Source organism: Oculina patagonica, chromosome 6 (genome assembly GCF_052425735.1).
Source record: "Oculina patagonica isolate OP01 chromosome 6, crgOcupat, whole genome shotgun sequence".
Lineage (NCBI taxonomy): Eukaryota > Metazoa > Cnidaria > Anthozoa > Scleractinia > Oculinidae > Oculina > Oculina patagonica.
The window spans coordinates 28,395,416-28,421,902 of NC_135763.1; the positions used below are offsets into that span (position 1 = coordinate 28,395,416).

General features: G+C 37.3%; 2 long non-coding RNA genes and 2 pseudogenes across 3 annotated transcripts; 3 read left to right on the forward strand and 1 right to left on the reverse strand.

Annotated features, from left to right (window-relative positions):
• LOC144657986 (uncharacterized) overlaps positions 1 to 26,487 on the reverse strand; it is a 522,126-nt pseudogene that overhangs the window by 338,727 nt on the left and 156,912 nt on the right.
• LOC144656595 (uncharacterized) lies at positions 1,084 to 24,895 on the forward strand (annotated as a pseudogene). The gene is made up of 2 exons (XR_013571328.1): positions 1,084 to 1,208; positions 21,821 to 24,895. The product of XR_013571328.1 is annotated as an uncharacterized LOC144656595 (transcript).
• On the forward strand, positions 5,856 to 7,188 carry LOC144658992 (uncharacterized). The gene is made up of 2 exons (XR_013571830.1): positions 5,856 to 6,524; positions 6,986 to 7,188. It is a non-coding gene; the product is annotated as an uncharacterized LOC144658992 (long non-coding RNA).
• On the forward strand, positions 7,951 to 12,758 carry LOC144658991 (uncharacterized). Its single transcript, XR_013571829.1, has 3 exons — positions 7,951 to 8,090; positions 11,985 to 12,094; positions 12,556 to 12,758. It is a non-coding gene; the product is annotated as an uncharacterized LOC144658991 (long non-coding RNA).

Sequence of the window (26,487 nt, forward strand, 5' to 3'; positions counted from 1 at the left end):
CGGAATAATCAAGGTCGAGGTAAGTGTTATCAGCCGAAGCCGAAGGCTGAGGCTGATAACATTTACCGAGATCTTGATTATTCCGGATATCACAAAAACCGAATTTAATAATTGTTTTATTATACATTATTTTTCTGGAAAAAATAAGGACAAAACGACTACAACCGTTCTACTAATTCCTACTTGTCGTCTTGCTTTTGAATGCTTTTCTCTCAAGGTATTCGTGGAATAGTTCCTCCGCAATCTTTGTCGGTCATTTTGTGTTTTCCGAGAATTTATTGTCCAGCAATTTTTCAATTTATGTAAATGTTTTGCTCGGTTGAATCTTTGTTTAGTTGTTCAAAGATACAAGGTATTTTCTTGCTCTGTTTGGCCATCCCCTTTTTTTTCTCTGTTTAGCGTCGTCCGACCGACCCAGATTTTCGCGTTTTCAAAAAAAAAAAAAAATTTATACAGAAGGTATAGAAGGCAATGACACATTATTTTAAATAATGTTTCATCCTTTTTACGCTGTTCTTGTTTGAGTTTAACCACGACGTCGATTTTTCCTTCCACCATTGCCGCCATGTTGACTTTGTAACCATGTCTTCTTGTTTCCAGGCTCCACGGACATTATGCTGAGGTACCGGGCCTCCTAGTTCCAGACTCCTTATCCACTTTTTTTTTAAATTTTTTTTTTTTTAATTCCGACCGACCGACCCAAAATCAGAAAACACATACGACGATAAACGAAAAAAAAAAAAGGGGATGGCCTTTGGAAGTTACAAAGCGAACAATAAGACACTTTATTTGTGTGTGCTTTTTTAATTAGCTTTCTGCCGGTGTATTTTTCGGTTCATCAGGTGGAAGAAATTGCTGTTGTTTTGTTCAACCGCACCACCAGAAGTACAACCCGCTTCAAATAAGATCTGAAGAGAACTTTGAATTGTAATTGTGTGATACCAGCTTTTTGTTACGGCTCTTACCCAATCACTGTGTTTCAGAAGTAATGAATGTTTTAAAATTGTCACATTTCTTTGTCCAATCCCACTTTTGGAAAATGTGATATAATTGAAGTGTTAATTGAATTTTTTCACAGAACAAATTTGTTCTTCGGACATATGAGAATCCACTGACACCTTACAATTGCATCAAACACATTCGCTTTGAACATGAAGGCTGAAAAACTTGTTTAGTCGAAGGTTTTGCGGATTACTTCAAAGTTTGTGGTAAGATATTTCAGTTAATTGTTGCTTACAAATCATTTCTATTTTTATGGACAATTCGTCAGCACGTTGTTTTGAAAACAATTCCATAAAAACAGTTAGGCAGAAACTAACTCGAAAATATTTATGCTTTTTTAAAAAATGTTTTATTTTCTTGTTGAATTGGTTTATTGTCTTCACATTTTCCAGCATTTTGGAACCACTCAAATATCTGTTCGCAACAAAAGATTTCTGTTTTTACATTTATTGATACGGACCAATAGACTTTTGATAAAATTCGCGCTCGGGCCACAAATGACACTACAAGGGAGCAAATAAACAATATTCCCGAAAAAAATCATTTTATTATCATTATTATTAATAAACAAGGCCAAATAAAATCCAGATAGGTAACACATTCAGTTTAATGAAGTAAGCATCACGATTTTCAATTCAAATAACACGTACAAGTACTTCGTCGCAATGAAAATTATACACGATGCTACTGAGGCTTATGTATTATTGTGTAGTTGTAGTATAAAAAAGACTAGCTGCAGTGTGTCTGAAAATAATGAGCAATGGGTTGATTCATGAATAATAATACTTTACTAACTTACATTTTCCGATTGAACGTCCGCGTAAAATTCCTGCAACTGCTTTATTAGTATACGTAATTATATAGCTGTCAGTAAATCCTATATTGTCAGCGCAGGTATTTTTCCTTAATTTCTGAGAACTGTCCAATTTGGGATTAAATTTGGATAGTTTCAATTAGGACTTTCAGGTAAAATGCACAAACTGTCCAATTTAAGAAAAATTGGACAGTTTTGTCTCAGCCAATCAAATCGAAGGAAAAACGACATGTGACAGATATCAGCCAATTAGCATTAAGCATAGCGTCAGCCCGGGAAACTTGTCGCATTGTTAGTCGACAATGGCGGAATTTTTAAGGCAAGTTTGCTACGTTTTTCCATTCCTTTTGAGCTTTTCAGCAATAGTAACAACAAAGAGAAATTTTCTACGTTGTCAGAAGAGGAGCTAGCTACACTAAGAAGCAAAAACTAAGAGCAAAACGCCTCTAATAGTACAAAACTTGGCTGAACGTAAGTGCAGCGAAGCGAAGCAAGAAATCTGTCAGATATTCATCGCCACGAGCTAGATGCAATTCTTTGTCGTTTATGCTGAAATTCGAAAAGAAAAGACGGCCATGAGATATGAACGAAATAGTGGAAAGGAGTATGTCAGATTCAAGAAGTTGTAAAGCTCTTCGGACACTTTGTTTACGACTTTCATTGATTGATGCAGTGTTTTCACTCACTTTGTAGCAAGCTTCGCAAACTCAGGTGAATAAACTGTTGCACTGTTTTGTTTAAGTTTTATTTGTGATACAATGCTTTGAGTGAGTTGCATGTGCTGTGTTATGCCTACTATTGTCGAATGTTTTTCCCGTTCTGGACATATAAAAAGTTTATTGTTTACGCTGGATTGACTGACTACAAGCTATATAATTAATATGTAACCGGACTACATGCTTGTCCAATTTGGAAATAATTAGATTCAAAAAATTCCTCTGACAGCCAAATTGGACTCGGCCTACGGCCTCGTCCAATTTTAGCTGCCCTCGGAATTTTTTTCATCAAATTATTTCCAAATTGGACAGCATGTAGTCCAATTACGTATACTAATTATATAGCCGTCAGTAAATCCTATATTGTCAGCGCAGCTATTTTTCCTTAATTTCTGGGAACTGTCCAATTTGGGATTAAATTTGGACAGTTTCAATTAGGACTTTCAGGTAAAATGCACAAACTGTCCAATTTAAGAAAAATTGGACAGTTTTGTCTCAGCCAATCAAATCGAAGAAAAAACAACATGTGACGGATGTTAGCCAATTAGCACAAAGCATAGCGTCAGCCCTGGAAACTTGTCACATTGTTAGTCGACAATGGCGGAATTTTATAAGGCAAGTTTGCTACGTTTTTCCATTCTTTTTGAGCTTTTCAGCAATAGTAACAACAAAGGGAAATTTTCTACGTTGTCAGAAGAGGAGCTAGCTACACTAAGAAGCAAAAACCAAGAGCAAAACACCTCCAATAGTACAAAACTTGGATGAACGTAAGTGCAGCGAAGCGAAGCAAGAAATCTGTCAGATATTCATCGCCATGAGCTAGGTGCAATTCTTTGTCGTTTTTTTGTTGAAATTCGAAAAGAAAAGACGGCGATGAAGTACGAACGATATAGTGGAAAGGAGTATGTCAGATTCAAGAAGTTGTACGTAAAGCTCTTCGGACACTTTGTTTACGACTTTATTGATTGATGCAGTGTTTTCACGAGGATACCTAAACTTCGAGCCAGGATCCGTGTTTTCACTCACTTTGTAGCAAGCTTCGCAAACTCAGGTGAATAAACTGTTGCACTGTTTTGTTTAAGTTTTATTTGTGAAGACAATGCTCTGAGTGAGTTGCATGTGCTGTGTTATGCATACTATTGTTGAATGCTTTTCCCGTTCTGGACATAAGTTTATTGTTTATGCTGGATTGACTGACTACAAGCTATATAATTAATATGTAACCGGACTACATGCTTGTCCAATTTTGGAAATAATTAGATTCAAAAAATTCCTCTGACAGCCAAATTGGACTCGGCCTACGGCCTCGTCCAATTTTGGCTGCCCTCGGAATTTTTTTCTGATTATTTGAAACGAAGGAATAGTTCCAACGCTGTGGGATGCCATTTGTGATATTAAAACCAAAAAGTTTCGGAACTCAGTAGGTTTTAATATTTCGGCTTTTACTGTTTATGTAAGTAACGGATGAAGACTGCAAAAACAACGATCCGAATGAACTGCCGAGTGAACAGCCTGACGTGCATAAGCACGTGAAAGGTCTGAACAAACAGATTGAGCAGACGAAGGTCGAAAGTGCAGAAAACCATCCATAAGACTGACTGACTAGAGGGTTTACTGACTAGATGGTAAAGAAAAAAGTCCTAATAGTTTAATGTTACTTTGTGTAAGTAACCGACGCAATGAGTGGCTATGGTGGTTTACTAAGTAGTGATCTGTTGTCCCTATTTAATTTTATCGCTTAGGTAAATTACCATTGTTAGTTAAATTGAAGAATTTATAATAGTGAGCTCACTAATAAGTTTCCCGGGATCGGAGTAGATTGCCATGAAAGCTCAGAAAGTCTGCCATTCTCGTCAGGGGCACAGTGACAGACCCCTTAGAGAGATAATTATTTCGCGAAGAGTAAGCTAGAAAAAAAGGGGGTAAGCGCGCGCGGGAAGACGTTACATTGATCTTTTATCCGTATTGTAACGTATCGATAAACTAAAAGCCAAATCAGGGTAAATCTCTCTAAACCACGTTTCAAACTGTGGTACCACAGCTGGCCCTACGTGGCTGAGCTAACTGTTATCAATCTATACCGATGAAACGTTAACAAAATGTTAAAATAAGGCAAAATGTAATGACTTAAGTTATAAAAGTTCGTTGAATGTGTTTTTAATAAATGATGAGATTATATTACTAATAAGTGCCGTAAACTAAATAAGCTTTCGCAGCTATGTTTTAAACATTGTTGTTAGGATTAAATTTGGTAAATTGAATCTTTAAAAACAAAAATAACAAACTCACCATCGGAAAAACCGAGCGCTTGGTACGGAACAAACTCTCTTGGCTGTTAACATTAATTTTGTTTGCTCGCGAGAGCTAGTTGTACGCGCGTGCTTTATTTGAACGTCTGCATCTTGCGCGCGCGTAACCTGGGCTCCAAAGAGAGTCGATACTAGCATAACTCGCGATTCAATTAAAGCGAGGGAATAATTTCAACGTCGTGGAGACGTGGAGTGCTACTATATTAAAGAAATTTCGGAAATTCGGCTGCTAACTTGCTGACTATCTATTGGTTTTACTTCAGTGGTAGAAATATGTTGTTTATACAAGAAACTATTCCGTTTAAGTTATTTTACCTTCAGTTTAAAACTAACTTACTTTATACCTAACAAAATGGCAAATACCACAAAAAGTTATCGAGCCATGAGGGACCTTCCCAGATACATCCTACCGCTTTTACAGGACCCAGTCTTTCTCAAGGCTGGCTTTCTGTGGGTACAAAAAAACAATAAAAAGTGCTGTTCTACAAACATGCTCGTCTATCTCAAGGGCGAGTAGAGGTCTGACACAGCTGACCCACGGGGACTGCATCTTAGGTTGGACATGGTCCGCCATATGGTGGGATATTGATCCGGCATATGGTTTAAAGCAAATTGTTTTTGATTATTTGAAACGAAGGAATAGTTCCAACGCTGTGGGATGCCATTTGTGATATTAAAACCAAAAAGTTTCGGAACTCAGTAGGTTTTAATATTTCGGCTTTTACTGTTTATGTAAGTAACGGATGAAGACTGCAAAAACAACGATCCGAATGAACTGCCGAGTGAACAGCCTGACATGTGCATAAGCACGTGAAAGGTCTGAACAAACAGATTGAGCAGACGAAGGTCGAAAGTGCAGAAAACCATCCATAAGACTGACTGACTAGAGGGTTTACTGACTAGATGGTAAAGAAAAAAGTCCTAATAGTTTAATGTTACTTTGTGTAAGTAACCGACGCAATGAGTGGCTATGGTGGTTTACTAAGTAGTGATCTGTTGTCCCTATTTAATTTTGTTTTGTTTTGTTTCAAGCAATGGACTGGTTCCAATGCAGTGGGATGCCATTTTTTATATTAAAACCTTTATTGTAATTCAGGTTTTAATATTTCGGTTATTAAAAGATTAAAGTAAGGAAAGCAAATTCCATAATCTCGACCAATCAAATGCACAGTAAGAACGCCATTGATAGATATGGATGTAATCCATAAAAATCAGAGCGAACGAAACTGGGCAAAAGGAGGCCGAAGCTCTGAATAGCTTTCTTTTGAATGACTGTCTAGTGTGTTTTATTTCATTATTACATTGATAACATTGAATCCATACCCAAAAGATTTGGATCCCTTAAATTTTTACTTAAAACGATTTAAGGTTGACTAATCCAAAACTACAGCCGACCAAATGAACAGGCGAAAGATTCAAACAAACATGAGCAGACCCATGGATGCCTAACCAGACGGAACCGAGCAAAAGGGGGCTAGAAGTTTGGATTACTATCTATTTTAATCTTATGATTTAGATTTGTATTATTTATTTATTACTTTGATTAAAAAATTATTCATTATTGTTTTGACAGCTGCTTAATATATCTTAGTTGTGACCCGGATGAAGTGGTTAATGGTTAGCTGATAACCGTAGAGGTCTAAATATTTCTTGATGGCAATTCCATCGGTACGGGCTTTAAAGGTAAATGCTAATTTATTTATTAATTAATAGAAATTTAACTTTAATATTAGAAAGTTCCGATTTTAAAATAATTTTCCTTAAACTGACTGATTAAGGTAAACTTTTTATGTAAGTGCTTCTTGTCCAACACACCCCCAACATACCAGGAAAACACGCAGACCAACTAGCCGTCCATAGGATTTACCCATAGACATCCAGACAGATCAAACAAATCAACCAGATACGAGTGGTGCGGGAAACAAAACTTGTGTTTGACTAGTGAAATGCCCTAATATTTAGTTTTAAATTGATTATTTATTTTGTGTTTACTATCTGACTAGTGTCTAAGATTCTCTAAAATAAAATTTGTTTAATTTTTTGATTGGGAGTAGAAATTATTAAGTTCACGAGTGATTTAAATTAAGACATAAATACTTAGGATGGGGGTAGATTTGATTTAATGCATTTTTTCTTCTTCCTAGGTTACTGCTTGAGACAATCCTGGTGGATGCTTGTTTATGGAGGCATAGGAGATGTCAATGAGACCCATTGAAATTTAATGTCCTAGTTTTTGGTACCCTTGTTTTTTTAAAAAATTCCCACCACCATAATTTTCTATTACATTATAGTGCGAGGATTTTCCTTTTTTGTTACATAAGAAATAAAATTTTTTCTTTTTTCTTGACTCCTTTGAGTTTCCTTTATTTTGTCTATTCATATAAATTATGACATAACTCTTACAATCTTTGAGAAAAACTTATAACTTTAGAATCAAATTTTGGGTGCTCCTTGTGAGCACCCGTAATTCCTTGGTCATTTTGGTCAGTTGAGCAGACAGTTGTTTCGCTCTTATACACTGTTTTATGATGACGTCAATTTGTGCTTTTTTCATGTTTTTTTGCATTTTTGCTTTTTTGCTTTTTTCTTTGATTTTCTTTTTGATACTCATTTTAGAGATTAGCTTTGTCTTTCTTGGTTCTTTGTTTCTTCTCCGCGCCAGCCTCTTCAGTTTTTTAATGACCTGAAACAAAATTTTAGTTCTATTTCTTTTTTTGTCCATCAGGTGTCACAATTAAATTTTATTACAGAGGTTGAAAGGGAAAATTCATTATGTATTTACCTATAAGTGAGCTCACTTTTTTTGAAATATTTCATACCATTTCATTTTAAAAACAAAAGATATAGCCCTTTTCTCGTCAGGAGTCCAGAAGGACTATATGGCTAGTAGGCACGGGCTTGGGTAGGGTTCCCCCCCGCTTCCGATATCTGTTTCCGATAATATTCAAAATTTCCGCACGAGGGAGGAGCTGGGACCGAGTTTACATTATAAAATGTCCTACGAACCTGCACGTTTCAAACCATTTGGTACCAACTGGCTGGACTCTACGTGCAGTTTTGTTTTTAACCATGGTATGAAGTCTAAGAGTTATGGCAGAGGTCAAAAACTACCTTCTTCTTGCGTTCCTTTCTTTCCGTTTCTTCCACGCTACGTACCATAGCATCTTCGATGGCTTGGTCGTCGTTGATGAGGCTGTCGGCCATTTTCTTTTGACAGTGCAGAGGAGCGAAACGTAAGAAGACAGATTGGTGAGTTGAGATGTTCAATTATAGTTTAGGAATTTTAAAACAACTATTTCATTGGAAATGTTCTCACCGGTTGGGGTCACCTCCTTGAAAATATTTGACTGCGATATGGCGTAGCAGATTCGACATTATTTTTGAATTTGAATGGCGAAATTTTTAGGTCTTCTTTTGCTCGTTCAACATGAAGATTTTAGCGCGTGCTCTGAGTTTTAAATGATTTCGTTTTAATTTCGGTACATTTTTAATAGGCTAAAATATCGAAGTCTGTATTTTAAACAGAACTTTGATTTGCGTACATTTATTTAATCGATTTTCTAATCGATTGAGTTCAATCTTATTCGGTTCCTTTTTCTTCATTTTTGAATAATTTCGTTATTTGCTCGTTCTTGTTTAGTTTTTCATTCGAAAATTTTCGTTAGCTAAGTTGTGGCGTCATTTGTTTCGTTCAAATGATAATCGTTGCTAAATCGACATTTTGATGGGGAAATTGACATTGTGTTAATTTTGTATACCGCTTATTTCTTTGTAATGGCTTCGAATTCCTCTTTGAGTGCCTCTATTGAAAATTGGAAAAAAAGCTTCAGGAAGACTAGGGGTTTGACTGGCCCGCTTCGCAGTGATCTGTATTCCATCAATAATTTGTACGACAAGCTTTTGGATCACTCGGTGGAGTTGTTTAAGTTTAATTTTGCAAATGATGAGGAAATTATTTATAAAGCTGGTGAGGTACAGCCAGATTCAGATAAGACACTAAGGAATGCTGAGATAAGTAAAACTCGAGCCGTTTACGAACAGAGAGTGACCGATTTGAGGATGCAGATTGATGAGATTATTTCAAACCGTCTGACTTTGCTATGCAGTGAAATTCCTTTGCTAAGGCGGAAATTAAAAAAACAAATTGGGAGGAAGCGAAAGGTCCGAATGGCTAGTACAATTGATGGAAGTTACATGGAGATAAGACGGAATATCAAAAACTTTGAGAGATTTTCTCTGAAGAGGTTGGAGTTGTTTAAGAAACAAGTAACTTCCAAGATCGAAATGTTCCGGAGAGAGCTTGAGGAGGATGAACTCCAAGTTGAAAATGCGAGGAAAAAATCAAATTTGCATAACTTTACTGACTACCATATTCAGAATGTCTATGGTTACATTTTGGGAAAGAGTGGAGGCTATGTGCCATCAAGCGACGGGTCAAGTTCTTCTATGAAATTTGCAAAACAGTTTAAACATTCTGCTGAGGCTGCCTTGCTACAGTATGTTTTAAAAGTAACTAATCAAAAATTAAGGAGTAATTTGAAATTAAGAAATGCTATTTCTAAGGGGAGATCTCGTAAAATTTCAGTTCCTTCTTTGAGGTCTGAGATTAGGTATCATCTTTGTCATCCTCGACTTTGTCGAAAAGAGAGGGACTTTGTTTATGCTTCTTTGAAATTAATTGATAGATTTGTTTTAAAATACAGGCAAAATAAGAGTTCGTTGAATGACATGGGCAATCGTGGTGAGCTACAAATTCTCGATCACTTGGGGAGGTATTTGAAAAAACTTCCTGTTATTTTGCGGGAGAGTGACAAGAAATTGGGATGGTCCCTTAACAGTATTCGTTGGTACCGGGAGGAGTATAAGCGCCAATTATCTTCTTCAACATATAAATGGGTAGGCAAGTTAGATATGGCTGAAAGCTTGAAAAGGAGTTGCAGGATTAGGTTGAAAACATTGGTTTGTAAACATAGAGATTTGTTGTGTGATTCCGATTACAGGCATTTTAATTTTGAGGGAAAGAAAGAATATATTTTACCTAGTTTGAACTTGCTCCCTAAGGTACATAAGTTATCTGAGGAAGCTTCTGTGTGTAATGAGAATTTATTAAGGGGTAGGCCTATAGTTACTGGCCATAGTTGGTGTACTATTGAGGCTTCCAAATTTATACAGAAGGAGCTAAGAGAGGTTATATGCAAATTTAGGGGTTACTTGGCTAAAACGGGTAGGAGGGATACCATTCTGAATAGTAGTGATGAATTAGTTAAAATTTTGAATGATGGGAGTTATGATTTTTGGGATACAAATACTTTGGTAACTTTTGATTTTAAGGATTTATATACAAATATTTTATATGAGGATGCATCTCGTACATTAAGAAACTTAGTTGGAATGCTGAAATTAGATGGTAGGAGAATTTCATTCTTACTGAAACTTTACAAATTTTGCAATGACTGGAATTACTTTAATGTGGGGAATAATCTATATAAACAAGTGGAAGGATTGAGCATGGGTTGTTACTTTAGTAAGGAAATTAGTGATCTTGTACTAATGTATTCCGAGTATCAATATAGTCTTGTTTCTGTTGGTAAAGGAATACGATTACTGAAAAGATATGCAGATGATGGTATAATGATTGTTACCGGTGATTTTAAATCAGTTAAAAGGGAAATAAGCTCATTGATGATGTTTTATCCTAATAACTTGATTATAAATGTAAAGGTAAATAGGGTGTATTGTCAATTTTTAGATCTGTGTTTGCTTATTGATGATGTAACTGCTTTACAGGGTAGGATACACCATAGGACTTTTTTTAAAAAATTACATAAATTTGCATATTTAGATCCTACTTCTAATCACCCAAAACATGTTTTTAGGGGCTTGGTAAAAACTGAGTGTATTAGATATATTAGAAATTCATCATGCCTTTCTGATTATCAACATTCTTTTAAATTGTTCAGGATGAGGTTATTAAAATTAGGCTATAAGAACAAATTTATAAATAAACATGCTATTACTTATTCTAAAATTGGTATACAGAAGGGGGGTACGGGGTATGACCCCTGTAATAGTGTTGTTTTTCCTGTAGAGTATGATAGCCAAAATGATATATCTGGGGGTTTGCAAAATTTGTTTTCTTGCGCCTCACGCGGGTTGGAATTGAAAAAATCTCTTTTGATATCTAAAAGGGTTAAACCTAAATTAAGGAATGTACTTAGCACTCGTAAGATTTTACATGATAAGCTACAACAATTCAATTTTGATTAAAGATGAATTTTAATTAATTTTGGTTGGTTATTTAATTTGCACTTAAAAGAATACCCTTAAACGAAATGACAAAGCCCACTAAAAATTTTCGGGCCATGAGTTCCTTCCCGGATACATCCAACCGTCTTTACAAAGAAACTGAGTGCCATAGACAAACTATTTCTTTGTGGGTACTAACAAGGTCGTTTTATAGACGTATTCGCCTATCTCGAAACGAAAAGAGGTCTAGCACAACTGACCCACGGAGGACTGGATCTTGAGTTGGCCATGGTCCGCCATATGGTGGGATTAAAATCCGGCATATGGAAAATAAGATTGTTTTGTTTTGTTTCAAGCAATGGACTGGTTCCAATGCAGTGGGATGCCATTTTTTATATTAAAACCTTTATTGTAATTCAGGTTTTAATATTTCGGTTATTAAAAGATTAAAGTAAGGAAAGCAAATTCCATAATCTCGACCAATCAAATGCACAGTAAGAACGCCATTGATAGATATGGATGTAATCCATAAAAATCAGAGCGAACGAAACTGGGCAAAAGGAGGCCGAAGCTCTGAATAGCTTTCTTTTGAATGACTGTCTAGTGTGTTTTATTTCATTATTACATTGATAACATTGAATCCATACCCAAAAGATTTGGATCCCTTAAATTTTTACTTAAAACGATTTAAGGTTGACTAATCCAAAACTACAGCCGACCAAATGAACAGGCGAAAGATTCAAACAAACATGAGCAGACCCATGGATGCCTAACCAGACGGAACCGAGCAAAAGGGGGCTAGAAGTTTGGATTACTATCTATTTTAATCTTATGATTTAGATTTGTATTATTTATTTATTACTTTGATTAAAAAATTATTCATTATTGTTTTGACAGCTGCTTAATATATCTTAGTTGTGACCCGGATGAAGTGGTTAATGGTTAGCTGATAACCGTAGAGGTCTAAATATTTCTTGATGGCAATTCCATCGGTACGGGCTTTAAAGGTAAATGCTAATTTATTTATTAATTAATAGAAATTTAACTTTAATATTAGAAAGTTCCGATTTTAAAATAATTTTCCTTAAACTGACTGATTAAGGTAAACTTTTTATGTAAGTGCTTCTTGTCCAACACACCCCCAACATACCAGGAAAACACGCAGACCAACTAGCCGTCCATAGGATTTACCCATAGACATCCAGACAGATCAAACAAATCAACCAGATACGAGTGGTGCGGGAAACAAAACTTGTGTTTGACTAGTGAAATGCCCTAATATTTAGTTTTAAATTGATTATTTATTTTGTGTTTACTATCTGACTAGTGTCTAAGATTCTCTAAAATAAAATTTGTTTAATTTTTTGATTGGGAGTAGAAATTATTAAGTTCACGAGTGATTTAAATTAAGACATAAATACTTAGGATGGGGGTAGATTTGATTTAATGCATTTTTTCTTCTTCCTAGGTTACTGCTTGAGACAATCCTGGTGGATGCTTGTTTATGGAGGCATAGGAGATGTCAATGAGACCCATTGAAATTTAATGTCCTAGTTTTTGGTACCCTTGTTTTTTTAAAAAATTCCCACCACCATAATTTTCTATTACATTATAGTGCGAGGATTTTCCTTTTTTGTTACATAAGAAATAAAATTTTTTCTTTTTTCTTGACTCCTTTGAGTTTCCTTTATTTTGTCTATTCATATAAATTATGACATAACTCTTACAATCTTTGAGAAAAACTTATAACTTTAGAATCAAATTTTGGGTGCTCCTTGTGAGCACCCGTAATTCCTTGGTCATTTTGGTCAGTTGAGCAGACAGTTGTTTCGCTCTTATACACTGTTTTATGATGACGTCAATTTGTGCTTTTTTCATGTTTTTTTGCATTTTTGCTTTTTTGCTTTTTTCTTTGATTTTCTTTTTGATACTCATTTTAGAGATTAGCTTTGTCTTTCTTGGTTCTTTGTTTCTTCTCCGCGCCAGCCTCTTCAGTTTTTTAATGACCTGAAACAAAATTTTAGTTCTATTTCTTTTTTTGTCCATCAGGTGTCACAATTAAATTTTATTACAGAGGTTGAAAGGGAAAATTCATTATGTATTTACCTATAAGTGAGCTCACTTTTTTTGAAATATTTCATACCATTTCATTTTAAAAACAAAAGATATAGCCCTTTTCTCGTCAGGAGTCCAGAAGGACTATATGGCTAGTAGGCACGGGCTTGGGTAGGGTTCCCCCCCGCTTCCGATATCTGTTTCCGATAATATTCAAAATTTCCGCACGAGGGAGGAGCTGGGACCGAGTTTACATTATAAAATGTCCTACGAACCTGCACGTTTCAAACCATTTGGTACCAACTGGCTGGACTCTACGTGCAGTTTTGTTTTTAACCATGGTATGAAGTCTAAGAGTTATGGCAGAGGTCAAAAACTACCTTCTTCTTGCGTTCCTTTCTTTCCGTTTCTTCCACGCTACGTACCATAGCATCTTCGATGGCTTGGTCGTCGTTGATGAGGCTGTCGGCCATTTTCTTTTGACAGTGCAGAGGAGCGAAACGTAAGAAGACAGATTGGTGAGTTGAGATGTTCAATTATAGTTTAGGAATTTTAAAACAACTATTTCATTGGAAATGTTCTCACCGGTTGGGGTCACCTCCTTGAAAATATTTGACTGCGATATGGCGTAGCAGATTCGACATTATTTTTGAATTTGAATGGCGAAATTTTTAGGTCTTCTTTTGCTCGTTCAACATGAAGATTTTAGCGCGTGCTCTGAGTTTTAAATGATTTCGTTTTAATTTCGGTACATTTCTAATAGGCTAAAATATCGAAGTCTGTATTTTAAACAGAACTTTGATTTGCGTACATTTATTTAATCGATTTTCTAATCGATTGAGTTCAATCTTATTCGGTTCCTTTTTCTTCATTTTTGAATAATTTCGTTATTTGCTCGTTCTTGTTTAGTTTTTCATTCGAAAATTTTCGTTAGCTAAGTTGTGGCGTCATTTGTTTCGTTCAAATGATAATCGTTGCTAAATCGACATTTTGATGGGGAAATTGACATTGTGTTAATTTTGTATACCGCTTATTTCTTTGTAATGGCTTCGAATTCCTCTTTGAGTGCCTCTATTGAAAATTGGAAAAAAAGCTTCAGGAAGACTAGGGGTTTGACTGGCCCGCTTCGCAGTGATCTGTATTCCATCAATAATTTGTACGACAAGCTTTTGGATCACTCGGTGGAGTTGTTTAAGTTTAATTTTGCAAATGATGAGGAAATTATTTATAAAGCTGGTGAGGTACAGCCAGATTCAGATAAGACACTAAGGAATGCTGAGATAAGTAAAACTCGAGCCGTTTACGAACAGAGAGTGACCGATTTGAGGATGCAGATTGATGAGATTATTTCAAACCGTCTGACTTTGCTATGCAGTGAAATTCCTTTGCTAAGGCGGAAATTAAAAAAACAAATTGGGAGGAAGCGAAAGGTCCGAATGGCTAGTACAATTGATGGAAGTTACATGGAGATAAGACGGAATATCAAAAACTTTGAGAGATTTTCTCTGAAGAGGTTGGAGTTGTTTAAGAAACAAGTAACTTCCAAGATCGAAATGTTCCGGAGAGAGCTTGAGGAGGATGAACTCCAAGTTGAAAATGCGAGGAAAAAATCAAATTTGCATAACTTTACTGACTACCATATTCAGAATGTCTATGGTTACATTTTGGGAAAGAGTGGAGGCTATGTGCCATCAAGCGACGGGTCAAGTTCTTCTATGAAATCTGCAAAACAGTTTAAACATTCTGCTGAGGCTGCCTTGCTACAGTATGTTTTAAAAGTAACTAATCAAAAATTAAGGAGTAATTTGAAATTAAGAAATGCTATTTCTAAGGGGAGATCTCGTAAAATTTCAGTTCCTTCTTTGAGGTCTGAGATTAGGTATCATCTTTGTCATCCTCGACTTTGTCGAAAAGAGAGGGACTTTGTTTATGCTTCTTTGAAATTAATTGATAGATTTGTTTTAAAATACAGGCAAAATAAGAGTTCGTTGAATGACATGGGCAATCGTGGTGAGCTACAAATTCTCGATCACTTGGGGAGGTATTTGAAAAAACTTCCTGTTATTTTGCGGGAGAGTGACAAGAAATTGGGATGGTCCCTTAACAGTATTCGTTGGTACCGGGAGGAGTATAAGCGCCAATTATCTTCTTCAACATATAAATGGGTAGGCAAGTTAGATATGGCTGAAAGCTTGAAAAGGAGTTGCAGGATTAGGTTGAAAACATTGGTTTGTAAACATAGAGATTTGTTGTGTGATTCCGATTACAGGCATTTTAATTTTGAGGGAAAGAAAGAATATATTTTACCTAGTTTGAACTTGCTCCCTAAGGTACATAAGTTATCTGAGGAAGCTTCTGTGTGTAATGAGAATTTATTAAGGGGTAGGCCTATAGTTACTGGCCATAGTTGGTGTACTATTGAGGCTTCCAAATTTATACAGAAGGAGCTAAGAGAGGTTATATGCAAATTTAGGGGTTACTTGGCTAAAACGGGTAGGAGGGATACCATTCTGAATAGTAGTGATGAATTAGTTAAAATTTTGAATGATGGGAGTTATGATTTTTGGGATACAAATACTTTGGTAACTTTTGATTTTAAGGATTTATATACAAATATTTTATATGAGGATGCATCTCGTACATTAAGAAACTTAGTTGGAATGCTGAAATTAGATGGTAGGAGAATTTCATTCTTACTGAAACTTTACAAATTTTGCAATGACTGGAATTACTTTAATGTGGGGAATAATCTATATAAACAAGTGGAAGGATTGAGCATGGGTTGTTACTTTAGTAAGGAAATTAGTGATCTTGTACTAATGTATTCCGAGTATCAATATAGTCTTGTTTCTGTTGGTAAAGGAATACGATTACTGAAAAGATATGCAGATGATGGTATAATGATTGTTACCGGTGATTTTAAATCAGTTAAAAGGGAAATAAGCTCATTGATGATGTTTTATCCTAATAACTTGATTATAAATGTAAAGGTAAATAGGGTGTATTGTCAATTTTTAGATCTGTGTTTGCTTATTGATGATGTAACTGCTTTACAGGGTAGGATACACCATAGGACTTTTTTTAAAAAATTACATAAATTTGCATATTTAGATCCTACTTCTAATCACCCAAAACATGTTTTTAGGGGCTTGGTAAAAACTGAGTGTATTAGATATATTAGAAATTCATCATGCCTTTCTGATTATCAACATTCTTTTAAATTGTTCAGGATGAGGTTATTAAAATTACGTATACTAATTGGACTACACGCTGTCCAATTTGGAAATAATTTGATGAAAAAAATTCCGAGGGCAGCCAAAATTGGACGAGGCCGTAGGCCGAGTCCAATTTGGCTGTCAGAGGAATTTTTTGAATCTAATTATTTCCAAAATTGGACAAGCATGTAGTCCGGTTACATATTAATTATATAGCTTGTAGTCAGTCAATCCAGCATAAACAATAAACTTATGTCCAGAACGGGAAAAGCATTCAACAATAGTATGCATAACACAGCACATGCAACTCACTCAGAGCATTGTCTTCACAAATAAAACTTAAACAAAACAGTGCAACAGTTTATTCACCTGAGTTTGCGAAGCTTGCTACAAAGTGAGTGAAAACACGGATCCTGGCTCGAAGTTTAGGTATCCTCGTGAAAACACTGCATCAATCAATAAAGTCGTAAACAAAGTGTCCGAAGAGCTTTACGTACAACTTCTTGAATCTGACATACTCCTTTCCACTATATCGTTCGTACTTCATCGCCGTCTTTTCTTTTCGAATTTCAACAAAAAAACGACAAAGAATTGCACCTAGCTCATGGCGATGAATATCTGACAGATTTCTTGCTTCGCTTCGCTGCACTTACGTTCATCCAAGTTTTGTACTATTGGAGGTGTTTTGCTCTTGGTTTTTGCTTCTTAGTGTAGCTAGCTCCTCTTCTGACAACGTAGAAAATTTCTCTTTGTTGTTACTATTGCTGAAAAGCTCAAAAAGAATAGAAAAACGTAGCAAACTTGACTTATAAAATTCCGCCATTGTCGACTAAAAGTAAAACAGGACAAGTTTACAGGGCTGACGCTATGCTTTGTGCTAATTGGCTAATATCCGTCACATGTTGTTTTTCTTCGATTTGATTGGCTGAGACGAAACTGTCCAATTTTTCTTAAATTGGACAGTTTGTGAATTTTACCTGAAAGTCCTAATTGAAACTATCCAAATTTAATCCCAAATTGGACAGTTCCCAGAAATTAAGGAAAAATAGCTGCGCTGACAATATAGGATTTACTGACGGCTATATAATTAAGCTATTAAAATTAGCTCGACCGGAGATACACAATTCAAGTGAACGATGTTTCGTTTCTCGCAAGACAACAAGGAGTTGCTTTCTTTGTCTCTTCGCCTTGTGCATTTGCTTCAAAATCCGATTTTTTGGCTGTATTTTGTTCCATTTACAACAAACAGACTTTGAATTTTCCTACCGAACACAATTCGCTTGTCGAAAAACTGTTCGAGACTCTTGCTGTACGCGTACACACCTGAATGGTTTTCCCGCGTCAGCGACGCTGATTGGTTAAAATTAATCGGATGATGAACTGAGAACCAGTCAGCTGCAGGGCCGTTAATGCATTAACAGCCCGCTAGGAGTCATTTGCGGCCTGCAAAGCGCGTGTTTTCAATAGGGCGGTTTTCAATTTGGCCGCGTGTATTGATAATAATAGAAGTCACTGCTACGTTTTCTCCTAGTTAAACGAAGTGCCTTTTATAGTTTTCTATTCACTAGTTTCTAAAAGGAAAAGCCGAATCTAAAGTGTGCGAGCTGTGTACGAGTCCATCAAAAACAATTCCAAACAACTATAAAAAGAGATCCTACCTTTTTGCGATCCTAACAACATAACGATACTTTCCCGTTTTAAAGGGACCGTGTCACGGATTTTAGCCAAACATCAAATTTGTTTAAATGTATAAAATAACCTCTTAAAACAGTGAAGGAATATTTAAATAACACACCAAATGCAAAAGAAGGTACGGATGGCCAAAAGTGTCGAAGATTGAAACGGATTGCGATGTGGGCTTTTGAAATATGGTCCGGCGGAACAGTTTTCAAAGTTAATCTTGTCTGCTTGTAACTTTAATTTATGACGCCCGGGAGACACATTTAGCTGCAAGGAAGCTATGGTTTTGTCATTTAGTATCAAAGAATTAATTTCTTTGCAAACATTTAGTTTCATAGCGAATATTTGGCAAAATTTAATAACATAAGATTAATTAGCCGTGACATAGCCCCTTTAAGCTTAAAGTCGATAAAAACTCTCAAATCATAGTTTTTTTTTCTAAGATACATTCATTACAAAGTATATATACAGTAGATCAAATCGAAACATTTTCTTATTTGTATCCTGAGAATATGCTGTTGTTTTTTCTCGTGAATTTATCTTTGCCAGAAATTTTTTTGGTAGTTTATTTACAACCGTGCACAGAAGTTAATTTGAACCAAAAACAAACAAACAATGTGAAAGCTTTTTTGCTTGGAATTTAAAAATCTGATCAGCTTAGTTAATTTACCAGAGAATTTCTACTTATAGTGGTAAATACCATTCTTTATAACGTTTTAAAGCTGTAAAGGAAGCAAAACATTGTAACTTTAATTTTCGAAGTTACATTCTTGAAAGGAAACTATAGCGTGGAAGGGGAAAAAATTGAATTCGGTCAACCTTTGAAATTCATTCTCTTGGTATCAATCAATGTTTTTTAAAAAACGCATTTTCATCATTTCAAAGAACTGAGAACGCTTTTATTTCAATATTTATTCTGTTAACGATCTTCCTCAACTCATTGTCTAAGCAGAGTTTTCCGATTTAGCGGAAAATTCACTTAAATGGAACACATTTTTCCGCCTATTGAAAATCTTATTAAATTCACTTAGTTAACCCATTAAAAATTCATTAATTTGCTTGCTTGTTTTTACTCACCACATCGATATTACCGTAATAACGGTAAACAGAAAACTCGAAATCAGGGAATCTTAAATTTTGCGTGATCCACGTTTCATTATAGAGAGCTATTACCAATTCAGTAAAATGTGGTGCATTGCCAAAAAAATATGTAAGAATTTTCTTTAAAAAAAAAAAACTTTTTTAATTCGAATAAAATGCACAAAAATATTTCCAACTGTTAACCTGGTCAAGCTACGCCACTCGCGGCCACATTTCTCAACAGCCTGACAATCATCATATTTTCAATAGGTGTGTATCGATAATTTGACATTTTACGCTTTGGTAACTTTTTTCTTCTGCGCGTGTTGTCCACTGCTCGAGGGCATTGTAATATCACCATGCAGTGCAGCTCTCAAAAAGAGTATTGCTCTCGCCTAATGACATATCTGAAGGCAGTCAGTCCACATGACATGGGCACAGTTTCGAAAGAAAAAAGAATTAGTTCTTAAACAAAAGGCAAAATCGCGATTTTTTTGAGCGGAGCGGGACGGCTGTACACAGGCTAGTGTGATGTTCGCATGTTGTACGTTCCAAGGTGTAACAAAAAAGGTGATATGTGATGTTTACCCGTGGAATTTTTTATGTGCAAATGAAAAGAAAACAATAGAACAAAAAGATACCGCCTCATTTTTCAACTCCCATCTTTCTATTTATTTGGTAGATGGTGGCAATAAGCAAAGTTGCAAAACCGTAGAGAAGTGTGAAGTTCCACAAATGGCAACTGTTTGGATGGAAAATAAGTTGTGCAAAAGTTATGCTGCGAAAACTTTCATGTTCGTCAACGTTTGGGGTTTACTCTGGTGTAAGAACTTGTAAAATTTTTCTTTGTTTTGGGGCTATTATTTTCCTGCTTTTTATTGTTTCGAGGTTCTTTGTTGTCTTGGTCGTTCTTTGTTCTACGATACTTGTGAGTTTCACAGGTTTCACAGGCTTTTACGTGTGCGATAAAAAAGCCGCCTCCTTTCAGTAACTATTTTTTTACACCATGGAAACTTTGCACCTAAAAACATTTTTCTTCAGTTGTCTCAGAAAATATACTGCTGTTTTCAATATATTTTTCTGGGAAAACTGTGATGAACATTGTATCTTGATTTTCAAGCAGTTTAAAAAGAATATAGTTTGCATTCCACCACGAGACATTGTATTTACTGCAAGGATTGCTAATTTAATCTGCTCGTAAACAATGAATAATTACTGAAATTTCATTGTGCAAATTGAAACAAACGGCACTTTGCATCTAATTAGCTATAACAGGCGGAAAAAGTCGTTCCATTTCCGTTTAATCGGAAAACTCTAGCAGTTTTTTGAATTTATCGGAATTTGATTTTTCTAGTGATTTTTGTCACCTGTTGGGTTGAATTTACGACGGCGCGTGTTAAGATGGTGTGATATTGTAAATAGCAATTTGCAGTTCTTTGACTAATTTTAATTATCTGTTTGAAATTCGATAAGCGAATACGTAAAATACGCGAATAAGTATAAGCGAATAAGTATAAGCAAATAAGCGAATACGTAGAATGCCTTGAGCTGTAATTTCTAAACGGCTCTATTAGGTCTTCTCCTACATGAAATGCACCTAGTTCATCAAGATGGAGACATGAAGAAAATTGTCGTTCAAGGAAGAAGGGAGCCATAATAATTTTTAGGTGTTTTTCCAGTCCACAAGGACAAAACTTGAAAAAATCAGCCTGACTTTTTTGAGATCTAAAGTACCTGATGGCATCACAATAATACCACTTGTTTATCGCTTTAGTACACTTGCATGGTGATTTTTAAAGTGTATATGACACAGTTTTTTTATTTGCCTGAACGAATGTACGTGGGATGCTGATAGGAACATCGAAAAAAGAAATTCGAAATCTCTTTTTTTCACCGCGTTTTCGCGCTCTAAAATCGTGAAATTTCACTTCCGGTTGGGTCCATAACCGCGCACATTGGGGAGCTGGGTCTATTCTGCTTTTGACGTCATGGCCGATCTAGACCCAGCTCCCCACTGTGCGCCGTGATGTCAAACAAGAACGCGCTCAGTGATACACTCAATAACCAAACAAACCAAACATGGAATTTTAAAGCTGCGACGGCATAGATTTAAAATCGCCAACACGTGCATTACTTTTAAATTCCTTTTAAGCCTAATTCGTCAAGATTAAAAACCGCATTCATTTTACTTACCTCTATAAACTATCATTACACTAGTATCCCTCTAGACTTCAGATCATTTATAAACTTCCAAGCCTTAACCTTTTTTTCGGTTTTCCGGCAACCCAGCCGCAATCTTCCTTTGAAATTCCCTGTTCAGTTTGTTTGGTTCTTGAGTGTATCACTTGTTTGACGTCACGGCGCCCAGTGGGGAGCTGGGTCTAGACCGACCATGACGTCAAAAGCAGAATAGACCCAGCTCCCCACTGTGCGCGGTTTTGGACCCAACCGGAAGTGAAAATATTGCGTTTTTTAGGTCGAAAACGCGGTGAAAAAAACGAGATTTCGAATTTCTTTTTTTCGATGTTCCCATCAGCATCCCACGTACATTCGATCAGGCAAATAAAAAAACTGTGTCATATACACTTTAACAAAATTGGACCACTTTTCGTATTTTTCATATGTCTTGAGGCTCTTGAATTTTTTGAAGTGAAACTGGTGACAGTGTCCCTTTATTTTAACATTTTGTTTTTGTATTCTAAGGTAAGAATCCAGCGATGAGGAAGGTCACGTTTGCCCTTTTGTGGGGAGTTCTGCTGGTTCACAGTTCAACGGCTCAAGACGAAAATCCAGGCGAGACTGAGGTCAATTTTGACAACTTCTGTACCCACTTCGATCAACTTCGTTCAAGCCGTTCCATGAGCGACGTAATAAGAGATCTCGACAGCGTTCGTGAACAGCTTTTGGCCCTTGGACTTGTACCAGAAAGAGCAGCCGTCGATGCAGTCGAAGAAATATGCCGTGATCCCTCAAAGGCTTTTGACCCCGAATGCTTATACAGGAATCGGTATTTGCTGACCGTACCAAATTCTGATTTCATACGTCTTCACGATAACACCTTGCGAGGAATTTACGTCGATCTTCTCCTGTTACATCCAGTGTTTCGTGGCTGCCTTCCCGCTCTGAACAAAGACGTCAAAAGCAACGATGTAAAAGGAAGACTTGCTGAAGGATTAGCAGGGGATAATGCAGAAACCTTCGCCGCTCTTTTTAGCAGGAGAAACGGAAAATTCCTCAGAAGAGAAATGAAAGAATCTTGTGAAAAGAAAGATGGTGATGAAACATTCTGCGCCTCTTTGCCTGAAATTGTTAAATTGGTAGACACCTTCGAAAGAGTCAAGAGCGAGAGCAGAACAGGTGTCAAATGGAATGCCTTTCGTCTGCATTTTGTAATGTTAAAACATAACAACCCCGATCAATTTCTCCAAGTATACCCCACAACAACTGAGGAACTCAACGATCTTCTTGTCAGAAACTTAGAAGAGATCTTTAAATACGTTGGCAACGGACAGTTCGCTGAATTCAGTGAAATGATTTCTTTCGTACCAGATTTGGAAACCATCAAATCGGGTTGTGAAACGTCGTGGGACCTCCCGAGCAACACCAAAAAGAATGCGTGCATGTTCTGGAAAGCTATCATCCAGATAAGCGCTTACATCCAATCCACAAAGCCTCCAGCAAGCGGACAAGTCAAGAAGATACTCAATACCCAGATCGATTACCCGACCTTCTTAAGCCTCACGGAAATGGATAGAATTCTTGAAGTTGTTCAGAATCAAGAAACCGCCTTGACGAAACTTGTCGAATGGCTGAACGCTGAGTTAACCAAGACCGTCAATGAGAGATTCAAAGGACTCCGTACTTATTTCGAAAAAGTGGAATCTTTCAACAGAGAAAAAGCCAATGCTGACATTACCTATATTAACCAACGGTTGACCAAGTACAGAAACAATATCGACTCCAAGAGTTCCACGCTTGGAAGCAAACTCAATAAAATCATAGAACTAGCAATTGCAGCAGTTTCTTTGGAGATCGCTGAGGACACCATTCAGGTGGGATTGGCAGCCGCAGTTCTGATGAATCCTCTTGAAAAGCTTGTTGGCGGACAGAGTGCCGGAGCGTTCATGGATCGTACTGCAAAGTTGGCGTCAACATTGACTCGAGTAGGAGAGCTGGTTCGTATGTCGAAAACGTTTAATGAACTCAAGACCAAAACAGTAGACATTTCTGGCAGGTTTAATGAAAACAGTGAGACTCTTGAAAATATACGGGTCTTGATTACGAGTGCTGGAGAAGACAAGTCTACCACTGATTTTGAAACACGCAAGCAAAAATTTCTTACTGATTACGGGTGCTACGATCCAAAAGTCGAGAAACCTGAGTTGACTGCAATGACTACAACATGGGGAAATCTTATCGATGCTGCTTGTGACGTCATAACCAGTCAAACCACGGCTCTGGCGCAAACTATTGTCGCATGGGTACGATCCAGTGGCTTGTGTTCAAAAACTAAGGTTCTTGCACAGGAAATGTTCGAGATATATGCTGAGATATATGACTTTCAGTTTGAACTCATTGAAGCCATGGCCACATACATGAGAGCGGAGACGTCGTTAGATGCAGCGGCGAGCATAACTGCTGGTTATGAAGAGAGTTCCTCCAAGGGGAATCCCGAAGATGAAAGCGTTGTGCATGACCTGAAAGTTCTTTCTATGGTTTCATTTATTTCCTACAAGACCAATCTCTGGCAGATAACGGAGGCGTATTGTGACATCCTGGAGTACAGAGAAGGTGGAGTTCGACCCAGCGTTTGCCAAGGAGTGAACACTAACATTCCAAACCTGGTTGCTCATGTTAGCAGCCCATCATGCAGAAATGTAGAGGCAAACCAAGATGTCCCAACCACAAATGCCACAGTAGAAGACCGCGCTTTCATGAATATTACAAATCTGTATTCTGGCAAACGTGTAACATTTAAGATACCCAATGGAAAATGGCTGGTCGATAATCGATGGATAAACGCACAGGATGAACGAGCGGCTATCTTTGTGAAGAAATTTTAAGGCCTTTGTACCAACTGTTAGTGTCACAGAGCGCATGGTCCGAGTCGATGCCTCAATTACAGGGCTGAACCAGCATACACCACCAGATGGAAAAGGCTATGTCATCGTTCCAGAGAAGAACTTCATTTTTGAGTATCTGGAAGGCCATGGCGCCCAACCGTGTAGAAGAGAAAGCGACGCTTTGACCAACCCATATGGAGCCAGTTTACCTAAGATCTGCCCCCTGAATGTTGATGAAAACAACTGCCAGGAACTCCTAGAGAAGACACCTTTGTTCCCGTCGGTTTACTCACAGTGGCAAGTTTCGTTGTCTGGATATGAATCAGCGACAGTCCCAGACCCCGCAACTGTCTTGAACCTGAAGGTTGGAATCAGGCTTTGCATCCTGAATCGGGGCTCAAACCAAGACAAGACGATGATGGTCAAGAAGTTCAAGGGCAGGGCCAGGAAGAAGCACCGAGATGAGACCAGATGCCCTGACGGCCAGTACAGGGCAGTAGGCTCTGGTGCCTGCACGCCGTGCCCAGAAGGATCAAAATCAGCTCTTGATGGCTATTACTGCGAGAAGATTCAAACGAAGGACTAAACATCTTGCTGAATGATAATGCACACCTGAAGAAATGAAATGTCAGTATGACAAGAGCTCAAATAATAATTATATTTCAAATCAAAGACTTGTGATTAGTGCATGTTTACACCTGATTAAAAATGCTTATTTCTGGACTATGAAATTGTGCAGTTCTCAGTCAGTGTTTTTCTGTTCTTCTGCCTACGGGCCTTCTGCAATGTGTAGATTTGAGGGGAAACGAAAACTCGTTTCCTATTCCGATTACCCATGCCGTGTCTTAAATCTCTTTCCCTCAATTATGGTTTCATCATGATAGTGCCTTTCCAAAGTATGATAATTATGGAAAGACATTTTATTATATCCCATCAAATATTTTTTCTCGCGCGTGATTGGTCTAATGGTATCACGCAACACAGCTAAAATAAGGCAACATCCAATGATATTTCCTACGTTATTTATTCATAAAACACCCATTTTTTGTAATGTGCGCTTCACTTTAGTACGTCCCCGGGGGGGGGGGGCACTCAAAAAAGTTTTATACGGGGAGGCTCCGCCCCAAGCTCTTACCCCTTACCCTTTTATATACCATTTTGACAGAAATTGTACCCCTTTCGTATACCTTTTACTGAAAAAAGGTACCCCTTTCATATACCTAAAAGACGTGACATAGCCTTAGAACAGGACGTTTTCTTGTCATTTTTCTGTAGCGCTTAATAAATTAAAATAATACAGCCATTAAGTGCGTCTGTTCGAAATATTTTAATTACAGGCCCTTTTAAATAGCCTATATGACGGATTTTCATACCCTGTCATATACTTAAACTTGTGAAATCGTTACCCTTTTATATACCTGAAGCCTGAAAAAGGTACCCCTTTCGGGCGGAGCCCCGGGGGACTCCTTGGCCATACGGGAGGCCCGCCCGAAGGGGTACCTTCGGCTCAGGAAAAGGGTAGGGACACGAGGTGAACGAAGGGGAATGCTTTAGGGAAAATCGAACGGACGCATTACGTTGTATTTTTTAATTATTAAGCAATAAAAATGACAAGAAAACGTCCTATTTCAAGCCACGCATGTCCCAGGTAAGAAGGGGTTTTCAGTTAAAGGATACGAAAGGGGACATTCGTGAAAAATGGATATAAAAGGGTAGGGGAGAACGGGGCGGAGCCTCCCGTATAAAATTTTTGAGTAGAGCCCCCGGGGCGGAGCCTCCCCGTATAGGCCGTTATATGGAGTACCCCCCCCCCCCCCGGAGTACGTCCAGCTCGGATAGTATCAGTGCAGGAGCCATAATCGGATTATGGCTCCTGATCAGTGGCATTATCTGTTGTCACAGTTTTTCTCGAGCTTTGCTTCTCGGAACAGATAATGTCCGCGGAAAAAAATGAACGCGTGTATTTCCGTGCCAAATGAAAGTTATTGTTTATTTAACCATGCACAAGGACCACTGTGGAATATTGGACCAAGGACTTGACTGTGGGGAACGAGCGCAACAAGGTCTGAAGAGCAAGGGCTGTTATCCAATCCAATATAATAGTTGAAAACTGCGTAGCGTCTTAATGCTAAAATAATTGTTAACGTTCTAAAATGACGCTAAATGGCGGTATAAAACTGCTCCGACGTTTCGGCAATACTGCCTTCTTCAGGGTGGCACAAAGAAAGAATTTTTTCTTCGTGCCACCCTGAAGAAGGCAGTATTGCCGAAACGTCGGAGCAGTTTTATACCGCCATTTAGCGTCAT